At 42.9% G+C, this 12,988-nt stretch overlaps 1 long non-coding RNA gene across 1 annotated transcript in view; it reads left to right on the top strand.

The window, feature by feature from the left end:
* Positions 1–188: 188 nt before the first annotated feature.
* LOC137631013 (uncharacterized) overlaps positions 189–12,988 on the top strand; it is an 84,921-nt gene continuing 72,121 nt past the window's right edge. The window contains exon 1 of the long non-coding RNA XR_011041837.1: positions 189–269. This is a non-coding gene — a long non-coding RNA (uncharacterized lncRNA). The remainder of the gene's footprint in view (positions 270–12,988) is intronic.

The raw sequence follows: 12,988 nt of genomic DNA, 5'->3' as shown, positions 1-12,988 counted from the left end.
ATTCTCTTAGATTTATCTATAAAGTGATAGTTAATTTTTTTCAATTATGAAAAATGTATTCCCCGTAAATTATACAACAACCAATAGGAAATGTCGTTACAATACTCTTCAGCCAATAGTAATTGAGCTTAAATACAACTGTCAAAATGGCGAAGTTTAATTGGCTCAGAGAATTTCTTTTTTTATGACGTCACTGACGTGATCAGCTGTTTTCTGTCAGACTATCTGTGTGTGATCTATCCCATCTACTTTTGCATTGGATTTCTCAGGTGATCTTTTCTTTTTCGTTAATTCTAGTTATTGCTTGTATTAAGAACTCATTCGTGCATATGAGTGATGACTAGATAGCGTATTTTACTTAGACTTTATATAAAAATGGAGATAAATAGATTAAACCGGCCATTTGCAATTTTCCTGATGAGTAAGCGTGTCTAAGATTACGTAATTTTATTATATTTCGAGAAGAAAACTTTGTTTCGGGAAGAAATTTACGTTGTTAGTACTTACGGCAGTTTTATTGGGTCATGAAATGAGATTGAAGTAAATTATTAAGTCCTAAAGAAAAGTCACTACAACTTTAAGTAGGCTATTACTGTTTGGTATATGATTGACAGCCATATGTTAGGGTGCTATATGTCACTGCATTATTACTTTGTATATTTAGTTGCACTGTATGCATTTGGCATATAAGCTGGAGTGTTAATGCTTGGATATTTATAATTGAAGGTTTATTGTGGTTATTCTTTGGTGATACTTTAATGTGAAGTACATGACCTATTAGGTTTCATTATAGAACAGTGCAATATTAGCTAGGATGTTGTGAGTCGCATAATCGAATAGATCTTTGCAAATGCTCTATTTTGAATCCCATATACTACTGGCGGAAACATATATTAACGAAATTACACTTTTTTTTTTTTTTTTTTTTTTTTTTTTTTTTTTTTTTTTTAAATTCCCAATTTGCTCCTTTTCTTGTAGCAGTGGCCACAAGAGCTTCCTTCCACCTGGTAGTTCAGAAAAACACTGATGGTACGACTGTATAAAATTTGAGTAAAATGAAGGGAAATATTTGTTAGTCCCATCCAGCCATTATTATGTGAAAGACCATTTACCATACCACCACACGTCAGTAATTTGGGGAACCCCTGGCTGGAATAGAGATTTTTGGTGGGTTAATGTGAAAACTTAATGAATTACTGAAAATAATACAAGCAGAAACCAACAAAGCAAGAACATAAAAAAAAAATTTCATGCCAAAATGAGTGAAACCTGCCAGACTAACTGCCGCCTTTTTCTCGAATACTATATTCTCGGGTCCGTTTTCTTCCAAGCCTCGATTTCTCTTAATTTTCTACGAGTATGTTGCTTAAAAACCTGACACGAATTATTAACTTTCTGGTGCTTGTTCAGCTTCGCTCTCGATTAAACATCATTTCAATGCTCCTCTGATTTGGCAAGGAGAACAGTTGTGCTACGTGCGGAAGCCTGCTGGGCGAGTATTTTGGTTAACCAAAATACAGTGACCCAACCACCTACTGTACACACTACCCTACAACCACATCCTTACCGTAGGCTGAGATTTTAGTTTGTGATGACTAGCTTAATAGTCAGTTTGAGTTATCGGAATCAGGTTTAGATACAGCATAGAAACCTCGCATAATTCCTCGCCTAACCCAGGATTCATTGGCCCTACTCAATATGGGGGTTCCGCACCTCCTACTTATGCTGACCTAATTATCGAACATCAAGTATGTCTTGAATAGTGCATGGTTAAATGTATAGTTACCCCTCAATATTCTATATTTGCAGATTCTATCTTTGTGGTCATGATAATCCACATGCATAGATCTGTAAAGTATTTTAAAGAATAATACTTTAATGGTCTTTTGTGCTCAGTGATGTTTGTTAAAATGGTCTCTATAATGTTCTTGTTCTTCGCCTTAAATTTTCATCTCTTCTACTGTACTGTGTATTGCAGTTCTAATAATATGATATTTAGTATAATAACAAAACTGTCGATGCCAAAACAAAAACCGTACCGTATACTTGACATCTTTATAGCTAACTTGCAAACTATTCAGCAATAATCCCATATTGTAGAAATTCAAAATTATCTTACATTCAATATGATCAAGTAATTTTTAAACATAAGACTTACCCGGTAGTTATATATATAGCTTACGTCCCTGACGTCACGGCAGAAAATTCGAATCTCGCGCCAATCGCCGATTGGATAGCCAGGTGTACCACTCTTGCGCCCTAGCGAGGTACCTAGGAACCATTCCAGGAACCCTCATATATTCCCTGCCGCGCTAGCGGCAAGATGTTGGATTTTTCACTTGCTATAACCTGTATATTCCAGTTATCTTGGTGATGTACAATTTATTTTTAGCCTTTGCTGGTTGGATTTTATTTTTACTGAGTGTTAGTGCTTTAACTACGTTTGTATCTTAACAGCGGTAGGAATGGGAGTTTTTTCCCCCTACTATAAAACATACGAACCTACTCTTTAACATGATGGTGGAGATCGTTCCACCATCTCTATGACGTCACAATCGTTTGACGTAAGCAACATAGTACTACGTATTATGATGTTACATAATTCTTTTCTTTGCTTTTTCTTGTAAAGAATGAAACTAACTTACAATAAGTATTTAACTTTTAATATAAAAAGAATATATTAATTTTTAAGAGATTTTAGTGTTTTTAGTATTCGTTCTTTAAATCATCGATACTACTGTATTTTCAAAGATTGAATAGAACTAGCGTATTGTTAATTTTCGCTGCGTAGTTCTCATGAAAATACGATGCAGTCCCAACAATTCTTGATATCGTTGTTTATTTTCTTTCGATGTTGGGATTCTAGTATTATTCGTATATTCACATATGTGTTCCGATTGTAAAGTGTAGCTATCCACTATTTTTGGAAACCCTTAAGATTTAAGGGTTGTTTACACACACACACACACACATATATATATATATATATATATATATATATATATATACAGTATATATATATATATATATATATATATATATATATATGTATATATATGTATATATATATATATATATATATATATATATATATATATATATATATATATATATATATATATATATATATATATATATATATACGTTATTGCGATTTCTGTTAATTTTAATAATAACAAATCACTATTTTTGGGAACCTTTAAGAATTAAGGGTTGTTTACATTTATATATGTTATTCCTGTATCTGTTCATTTGAATCATATAACATGTAACTTTCCCGGTAGTTATATATAACTACCGGGTGAGTATGTATAACATTTATCTTTACCGGTAGTTATATGTAACTACCGGGTAAGTGTGTTCAAACATTTTTTTTTTACACTGAAAATGGGTAATATTTTATAAAAAGTATTTTGTTACATTTTTATATAGCAAGAACTAGAAACGATTTTGCATTCTCATTCAAGCCCTTGGCAGTAGAGAAAGATCTATCACAACGGGCAGGACTAATTATGGTCTTTTGTGTAAGAGTTAAAAGTGCAAGTGTCAGTGCTAATTAGTGCAGTTAATTTGTTCAGCACAGTAGATGTTTTTTCTTAGCTTTAGACCTCTTCCAAGCTCCCCAACCCCTGGGAGAAGGAATGTCGATCGGCCAAAGGAAACGAGAGGCGTTAGCTCACGAGCAGACGTCCTCTCGATCGTTCCTGTTGACGTTCCCAAGAATGCTCGCCCTTGCCATGGGAAAACAAAGAGAGTTGGACGTTAAGCTACTAAAATTGCTGTTAGAGTCTTGCATTGCATCACATTTGCTAATAATAGCAATACTATAATGCTTACGAACCAACATAGATACGGTTTTTGTTCCAGAGCGCCAGTCGGCCATGATAACCCTCTGATGAACTGAACGCGCCGAGTGACGTAATGAAGATCATTTTACGCTCGGCGCTCAGTCTTTCAGGACGATTGGCGCCACGTCTTTCAGGACGATCAGCGCCTCGGGACGCTCGGCGCCTCGTATTTCAGGACGCTCGGCGCCTCGTCTTTCAGGACGTTCGGCGCCACGTCTTACAAGATCTTTGTCAGTAGAAGACATTGGTGATCACTTTTCTCCTGTTGAATTTAAGATTCTCAGAAGGAGAAGATCCTTATTCCTTTCGTCATTCAGTTGATTTAGAAACTCATGAAAGTTTTTGTTTAGTTTCCAAATTATTTTATGCCTGTTGCTCCACGTTCGCCACCCTCTGAATTTACACGTGGTCATCAATGAAGCTTAAAGGATGGTGGGAGACTGTTTAGAGTCTCAGAAGCACCAAGGAAAGACAGCTTTCTTTTTTCCTCTGAATAACCTGGCCTCTAGATCTTGTATCAGAGGTACAAGATTATTTTTATTTTTCTCTAGCCAAGCTACAACCCTAGTTGGAAAAGGGCTCCAATAGGAAAAAATAGCCCAGTGAGGAAAGGAAATAAGGAGATAAATAAATGATTAGAATAATTTAACAATAAATCATTCTTAAAACAGTAACAACGTCATAACGTCTAAAACAGATATGTCATTAGGGTGGAGGTCTAGCCACGTTATGGTCGAGGACCTTGTGGCAGCCCCACAGAGACTGTTACAGCCCCCTGCGTGGATTGCTGAGTCTCTCAAGGAAAGCAGGTAAATGAGACATATAAACCTATGAAGCCAGCTTCCTTATCAGGTATTCCAGGATAGCAAGGGTGGAGGTCTAACCACGTTAAGGTCGAGGACCTTGTGGCAGCCCCACAGAGATTTTTACAGCCCCCTGGGTGGATCGCTGAATCTCTTAAAGGATCCAGACAGTGGGGCAGGATAGCTTTGAGGTCCGTGCTATTCCTTTAGGATGGATGCGAAATCTTTTTCCTAGTGAAACCTCCTTTGTTAGTTACTCTGATAAGACCTCTCTGCAAAACAGACTTTGCAACATCAAATGTCTCTCTTTTGGGAGAGGGAGGCTTTTGTCCGGTCCTGGATGTAACTGCTCTCAATGCCTTCGTTCAGAAGTCAAAGTTCTCCATGGAGACATTGAAATTTATGAACTATTTAAAGTCTCATGTCAGCCTGGTCTCAAGGCGAAGCAGAGTCTGACTGTTTTCGCCTTTAGGCAGTAGAGCCAGACTACATAAATTCCGGCAATCTTGGGAGAAGAGGGGAGCTGACCTTTGGTCAGTACATCTTTTGGAGGAGGATTACAATTTCCTTTCATAGGAAAACCTCCTTTAGTTTTAGCTCCAATAGATCTCTCTCACAGTTCTAGAGAGGAGTTTAAGAGGCACCCTTTGCATTTAAACTTTTGCTAAATGTAGCAGAATACTGCACTCAAGAGACATCAGAGCCTCCCTGTATCTGGACGATTGATTTATCAGAGCTCTTTCTTACGATCTTCATGAAGGATTTTCAGATAACCTTGAACCTTTCAGAAGAATTGAGTATTCCTGTCAACTAGACGAGTCCCTTCTGACACCAGGACGCTTAGCGCCACGTCTTACCGGACGCTCGGCGCCACTCCTTCCAGGACGTTCGTCACCACGTCTTACAGGACGCTCGGCGCCACGTCTTACAGGAACCTCGGCGCCACGTCTTTCAGGACGCTCAGCGCCCCGTCTTTCAGGACGCTCGGCGCCACGTCTTACAGGACGCTCGGCGCCACGTCTTTCAGGACGCTCGGCGCCCCGTCTTTCAGGACGCTCGACGTCGGAGATCCTGAAGGAGGCATGACATTGAACATGAGAAACTCGGACTTCGTGGTGACACTAGTCGAATCGAATGTCGAGATCAAGGACGCCTTAGTTCCGATCTCTTTGATCACGAAAGTTTTTTATCGAGCATCTAGCCTTAGTACAATGCAGCGACATATGCGGTGATCTGGGTTTCCTTGACGCCAGGAGTCAGGACCTTAAATACATGTATCCTGATAAACACAACGTCACTACTTCCGTTAGATCTTCTGACACCATCACAAAAAATACTTTATTTAAGGATGGTGATTCAGAGTCAAGTTTTTTCGGGCTTTTACGTCTCCTCTTAGAACGGAGCAAGCCTTCTTGAAACTGCAATCTTTCTAAGATACAGAATTGTTCTGCGAGGAAGTGGATGAGTGTGTTGGGAAACCTCTCCTCTTGGGGAGGGGGTTTTTTCCCTGGGAAGACTGATTCTTTCTTTGTGACCATTGTTATGTCACTGTTCATCCTAGTTTTCCTGGACCAGGGTTCGATTCCTGGCCAGTCAGAAGCTAGAAGCTATGATCCTTATGTGAGTTATCTTTATTCTCTCCATTTCAACCTCAATCATTTTGGGACAAGGAGAAGGTCTTGAGTCGATATGCTTCTCTTCTAGGATGCTATAAGAAGTTGCCTTCAGTGGTGGTTCGATCCAGTCAAACTTCCGGAAGGTCACCCCTTTTGAACAGAGGATCTTAGACCTTGTGTTGTGTCTCCTCACCTCGGTTTCATTGTGGGAGCAACACTAGACAGTTGGAAGCTTCGGGACTTTATACAGAGGATCAGAAGAGCTTCCTCATCACCCAAAGGAACTGTTGACAGTCCAGTTGGCTCTCAAAAAGCTTTGAAGGGTCAGTTTGGAACAAAGTGGTGCAGGTCTATGCCGATCACACCACAGAATTGGCTTTCATCGCCAAGCAAGACGGAACCCACTTGAGGTTCCTTTTCGGGACTGAGAGGAGTCTTCTCATCCGGGCTAAGGAGAAGAATGTATTCCTTCTAACAAGGTTCTTTAAAAAAGAGAACTTCTGAAAGAACAGTCTCAGCTGGGGAATGGACACTCCATCGAGAAATCTGCAAGAATCTGTGGCGACTTTGGTGTCGTTCTTGTATAGTCCTATTCGTGACTTAACAGACAAAGAAACTAAAATCTTACTGCTCTCCAGTGCCAGATCTCGAAGCAGTCCACATAGACGCTTTCCTATTAGTCTGGTCCAATCTGGATGTGTACGTTTTCCTCGTTCTATTTCCTTACAAGGTGACTCAAAAGTTTGTGTCACACGAAAGGACCAGGTGACTTTAGTGGCCTTCTTTTGGCCCTCAAGAGGATGGTTCACAAAGATACTGGAATGGATGGTGGACTCTCCTAGAAGTCTTCCATTAAGAGTAGTTTTACTCAAACAACCTCTCTTGGAAAGTTACCCTTCTAGTCTCCAAGCTTTTCTTCTGGCTACCTTCAGCCTTTTGAAACCTCACAGGATCTAGACGTTTTCAAAAGCAGCAGCTAAGTCTTTTACAAGTGCAATAAGAACTTCTACCATCAGGATTTATCAATCCAAGTGGGAAGCTTTAGAGAATGGTGCAGAGTCAACTCTGTTTTTCTCTTCCAGTATCTCTACAACTCAGATTGCTGACTTCCTGTTGTACCTTCGAAGGAAGCTCATTTGTTCATCCTCTTCCATCAAGGGATACAGGTGTGTGTTAGCGACTGTTGTCAGACACAGTATCTTGGACCTTTCGATTGATAAAATCCTACAGGAACTTCTCAACTTGTTTGAAACTTCAAACAACCAGGATTCACCAGCTTGGATCCTGGATTCAATCCTGAAGTTCCTTATGAGTGACAAGCTTGAGCACTTGCTTTCATATTCATTTTAAGGACCTCTCAATGAAAACTTTTTTTTTTTTTTTTGCTAGTCTGGTGACATCTAAAAGAATCATTTAATTCATACGTTTAGCAAAACGTTGGCTTTCGAGATAAAGCTATCTGCTCATTGCAGTTAGGCTTTCTTGCCAGGAATAACCGCCAGGAATAACCGCCTTTCTCAACCTTGACCTAAGGCTTTTGAGTTTCCGAATTTTTCGGATATGGTTGGCGAGGAGTTGGAGAGAGTCCTGTGTCCAGTAAGAACCCTGAAGTTCTACCCAGGCAGTATGAAAGAGTTGCGAGGCAAGTCGAAAGCTCTTTGGTGCTCGATTAAGAAGCCCTCGTTATCAGATGTCAAGAATGTCCTTTCATTCTTCATCAGACTCTTATAAGAAAGGCTCATATACATTACAGTGAGACTGGCCTCAAGTTTTTTTTAGGTCAAGACGCATGAGGTTAGTACTTTAACAAATTGAATGACCTTCAAGCAGAATAGATTGTGGTGGAGTATTATGGACACAACCTTTTGGGGGAGTAAATCTGTGTTCACTCCACACTATTTTAATCGTGTCCAGACTCTTTATGAGGACTGCTACACTCTGGAACCATTCGTGATAGCGAGCGCAGAAGTGGGTGAAGGATCCACCACTACATTCCCATAATCCCAATAACCTTTTCTTCTCTTGGAACTTTTATTTGTTTTTATGGTTGTTTGTGGAGACAGTCTTCCAAAATCATTGATTTTAGTCAGGTGGTCAATTTTGTTCCTTGAAGAGCGCCCGGAACTGGTTATTGGAGGAGGTTCTGTCATAATGAGGTATATATACCAGTTTGACAGTCCCTACGAGATCTTCAGCCTCTGGGAGGATCGCTGGATCTCATAAGGCTAGCAGACATAATGAGTCAGAGAATCATTGAAGTCAGCTTCCTTATCAGGTACGAACCCTTAAGTTTGTTTTAATTAACTCTTGAGAAAAATTCCAGATATACTAGCTGTCTCTAACCCTCCACCAAAGGTGTTAATCAGCTATATATATAACTACCGGGTAAGTCTTATGTTTAAAAATGGTATTTTCATTATAAAATAAATTTTTGGGCTCAAGCCATGGCGTCCTGATGGAAGGTTCCTGTTTGGTAGCTTCCTTGGGTATAAGACTACTAAGATATTCCCAGAGAATTTAACCACAGGTTATCACAGAATTCTAACTTCTGGAGCGAGTATCTCAAAGGTTTCCCTTTAAGACATCGTAATACAACAGGGGACACGCATGTCTGGTCGTGCCACATAGCTATCTCCACCCCGAACAGAGTTAACGCTTCGGTGTGTAAGGGCTGAGAATAGCTGGGAGCCGTTCCACAGCTAATCTCACTCGTGGCTACTACTGATACTCGAGACGTAAACAAACGGACGCCATTGCTCTAATGACGTCACGCGCGTCTTTATCCTTTGTTTAGTAGCTGCCTTACTTAGACGGATTTTCCCTTGTGTGAACTTTATCGCTTTGCATCTTCGCTATGTCGTTACCTTCAGCCTCGCCTTCTTCTGGAAAGTTGAGTACAAGGTTCCAGTATTGTTTAATTAAGCTCTGGCCGTAAAGTAAATATTATTTCGCGAAATAATTGATGTTTTGTGGCAGAGCTGTGCCTCTACCGGACCCGCCATTTTATGGCGTCGTTGTTGTTTTGCATGTCTTATTTAGTTAGCCACAACAACGCTTCCGGCTTTATATACTAATCGAATACATTAGTTTATTTAGTCTTCATAGCTAGGAACTTTTATATCGTGTTTAGACGCTTTTTATCGGTCATCGATTGACCTCATACCAGTCGGCTACTATAGCCCCCAGGCCAGGAGCCTATATACAAGTGTTCATGCATGATTTATCAGTGATCCTAGACTAAGTTATGAAGATAGTGGCATTATTATTTTACAATACTTTTGACTAGTGATGCAAATGTTTTCGCCTTCAGGGACCATATAGGGGATAGGCTAGTCAGTGATTCTTTCTAGCCTAACCTAACCTTAGGACCCCTATATGCTTCCTTCATCCCCTGCCTTGGCACTCCCTCTATTTAGCCTTGATCCCTTTTCTGAGTAAAGGGATTTATTGTCTAATAGAGTATTATATCGCCTCTCAGTCCTCCCTAAAGGAATGAACCCCCTTTAGGATTGCGTCTGAGAGTGAGGTTAGGCTAGCCTACCTCTATGGCTAGGATAGTCTACGACTTTCCTGCGATAGCGATACGTCTTCTTCCTTGCCTAGTTCAGGACTTTTAGCCCTGATCTAGGCCGGGTTAGGAAGGTTTCTCTGTTCCATGCTGAAACTGTACTCTTGCACCGTTTTAGCCGATCAGCCTAATCTTAGGTTAGGGAGTGTCCTCCCTTCCCTTTGTGGCCGCTCTGGTACAGAAACCCTTCCTGGGAAGACCCCTCTCTTCTCCCTCCCCACCTATCTCTTGTATAGCCTAGCCTATGCTTAGGTTAGTTTATACTCATCTGTCCCCTGTCCTACAAATCCTCCTTAGGGTGGATGAGTAGGGCTACCCGAGCTTCCCTGTGCTGTCCGCTCTGGTACATATACCTTCATAGTGTCCTATAAGGTTAGTTACTAGTGTAGCTCTGCATAGGGGAGTCTCCCCCCCCCCCCCCTCTTGGGTGTTCCCTAGTCCTCCCTTGGGCTACCTGCTCCCGGTCCCTAGTGACCCCTGCTTATGGATGCTAGAGCCTGTCTCTATCATGGGTACACCCCCTCAGGGAGGGGGAGGGATGTCTGGAACCCTGACGGTACTTCCTGCATCCTTTCCCCCCTCCCCCTGTCTCTCTATCTATCCGGGTGCCGGTCTCTTGCCGCCTCTACTGCCGGCAATACCTGCCTCCCTCTTGGTGACTTCCCTACCCTTGCCGCCAGCCCCCCGTGTACCGAGGGACTGCCGGCTGCCGCCGGCTACTACCGGCAGCTCTCCTACTCCTATCTAATCGTCCGCTTGCCGGTCGATCTCCGGAGTGCCGGCATATACTGCCGGCAACCCGATACTACCTGTACCATCCTTACCCCAGTCACCAATCCGGCATCCTCCGGCTGCCGGAGCCGCCGCTCCCTGCCGGCGTGCCGCCGTTGTGCCGGCGGCCGCCATCCTGGTATCTAACTGACTTTGAAAATTGTCTGTTCTAGTGCCAGAATCTATGCTGAAGCGAGCTCCGGCGTGCCGGCGGCTTGCCGGATGCCCCGGAGGCGTCAAGAATACTTGCACCTCCTCTCTGTAGCTATCATAAGACTAAGATAGCCCTACCTTGCAAATAGATAAGCTGCTTTGCTTCTAAGATCAGTACCTAGTACTGCTCTATTAGTGATCATGCTGTCTCTTTGCATTCTTCTATTTCCAGCATGCTATGTGCATCTTAGCGCGGCTGGTTGCCAGAAGCAGTTACCCTTAATGAGGCCTTCTGGCTCTTAACTGGGAACCGAATGAATTCGATCCCAACCTTGTCCTTGGCTTTCCATGGAGTTCCAATATAATGGGAATCCTAGGAAACTATATCCAATGATCTCGGTCATTTGGATTATCCCAGGACCAAGCCTATGGTAACCAGCCGGGCGAGATGCATGGAGCGTGTTCTCCTTTACTGTTTCATTCTCTATGCATCACACCTTCCTTAAGTTAAAATTAATGATTAATATTAACTTAATTTAAGAGCCATTCCTATGACTCCCCCATACTCATTTTCTCTTTCTTCCACAGGAGGAGCAGATGAAGTGCGATTTCGCCTACTGTGCTGTGAAACGCTCGCAGTTTTACGGACATACGGCGTGCAGGACTCACGCCCCTTGCTCAGACAAGAAAGGGGATTGGAAGTTCTGGAATCCACTGGAATGTACGGTCTGCCAGGCCTACCTAGTTGAGGCCTTCCATAACCCTCCCTCAGCGGAGGTTAGAGACATTGCTCGTGAAAAACTGCGCAAGTGGGTGCGTGGTTTTCAGAGAAATGCTACTGGACCGTACCTGGCCACCGAAGAACTGAGGTCCCTGTTGTTCCCTAAGGCCTCCCCTGACTCAGTGGTTCCAAAGGAAGCAATCCCCACTGTCCAAATTACGGTGGAACCTGATGTGGTCATGGCTCAGTCCATGCACGAGTGTCGTTTGGATTCCGAGGATGATGAACAGATCTCTGACGTCTCGGAAGACACGGAGAAGACGCTTATGGCTCAAGGAGCCGAAGAGGACGAAGACAAGGTGGAATACACCGAGTCGGAGATTGGAGCTACTCCCTCGTCCATCCCTCCGCCTACTCCTACACCGACGGAAATGTCCCTTCCGTCTACCTCCTCGACCCCGGATCCTTCCTCTTCTACCCAAGAACTGATCCGACTGATTAGAGCTGTCATGGACGACAGACTGAAGGAGAACCAGGAGTCCATCAGGTCTATGATTGGATCCAGAGACACGAAGAAGATCTCGGTCAAGGATCTCCCAGCTTGCTCTCATGCCAACCCGTGGAGGTATGCAGAGCATATGGTTATTGCGACCGGCAGGATCTTTGTTAGTGACAAGATCGGCACGGTCCCGTTGGAAGATGTGGAGTTCTTCCCAAGCTTCGAGGCCTATCCGGACTGTTACGTCCGACTTCGTTCCGAACCTGCCTCGAAGGAGGAGACCGAACCTAAAGAAGAGATAGTGTTCGATCTCGCAAAGGCCCAGGCTATGCTAGCCTCCGCATTTAAGAGCAGGGGCTTTACCTGCTCTAAGCTTCCTGCCTTGAGCAAGAAGCATCCTACATATGTCGCACCTGACACTGCGATTCTTCCATTTTTGGAAAAGGCCTTAGCTGCATGCCTTAAAGCGGCGGAAGAAGGAAAACCCTGCCCTGCACTGGAGGAGTGCAGACCCTTCTCCATCGTGACACCCCCTGACACTAGACAATGGAAAGATGTCCAACATACTTTCGTCGTGGGTAGGCTCGATCCTGACGTCGCCGGACGTCAGTTTAATGAAGACCTCCCTAAGCTCAATGATCACCTCCTTCGCCGGGAACAAGACACGAAGGAGAGGCTTGCGGCATCTCTTTCTCATCAAGTCCAACTTGAAGTTATGGCCTGTGACACAGCAGTACCTGATCACTACATGGTACTGGCCAAATCCCACTTACTCACGGTAATGAAGGACTTGTACCATTTCATAAAGGCTCGTAGAGCCTGTCGTGAATTCGTGTTTGTCGGTGCCACCGTGAAACACGAACCCCGGAGGCTGATTTCCTCCAACATCTGGGGAAAGCACCTGTTTCCTTCTGACCTTGTCAAGGAAATAACTGACAGAGCCGCCACGGAGAATAGGAACCTTCTCCACAAGTGGGGCATGTCCAGAAAAAGGAAAACCTCTCAGGAC

This window comes from Palaemon carinicauda, chromosome 39 (genome assembly GCF_036898095.1).
Source record: "Palaemon carinicauda isolate YSFRI2023 chromosome 39, ASM3689809v2, whole genome shotgun sequence".
Taxonomy (NCBI): Eukaryota; Metazoa; Arthropoda; class Malacostraca; order Decapoda; family Palaemonidae; genus Palaemon; species Palaemon carinicauda.
Note: the sequence above shows the minus strand (reverse complement) of the source record. Positions and strands in the feature narration are given on the sequence as shown.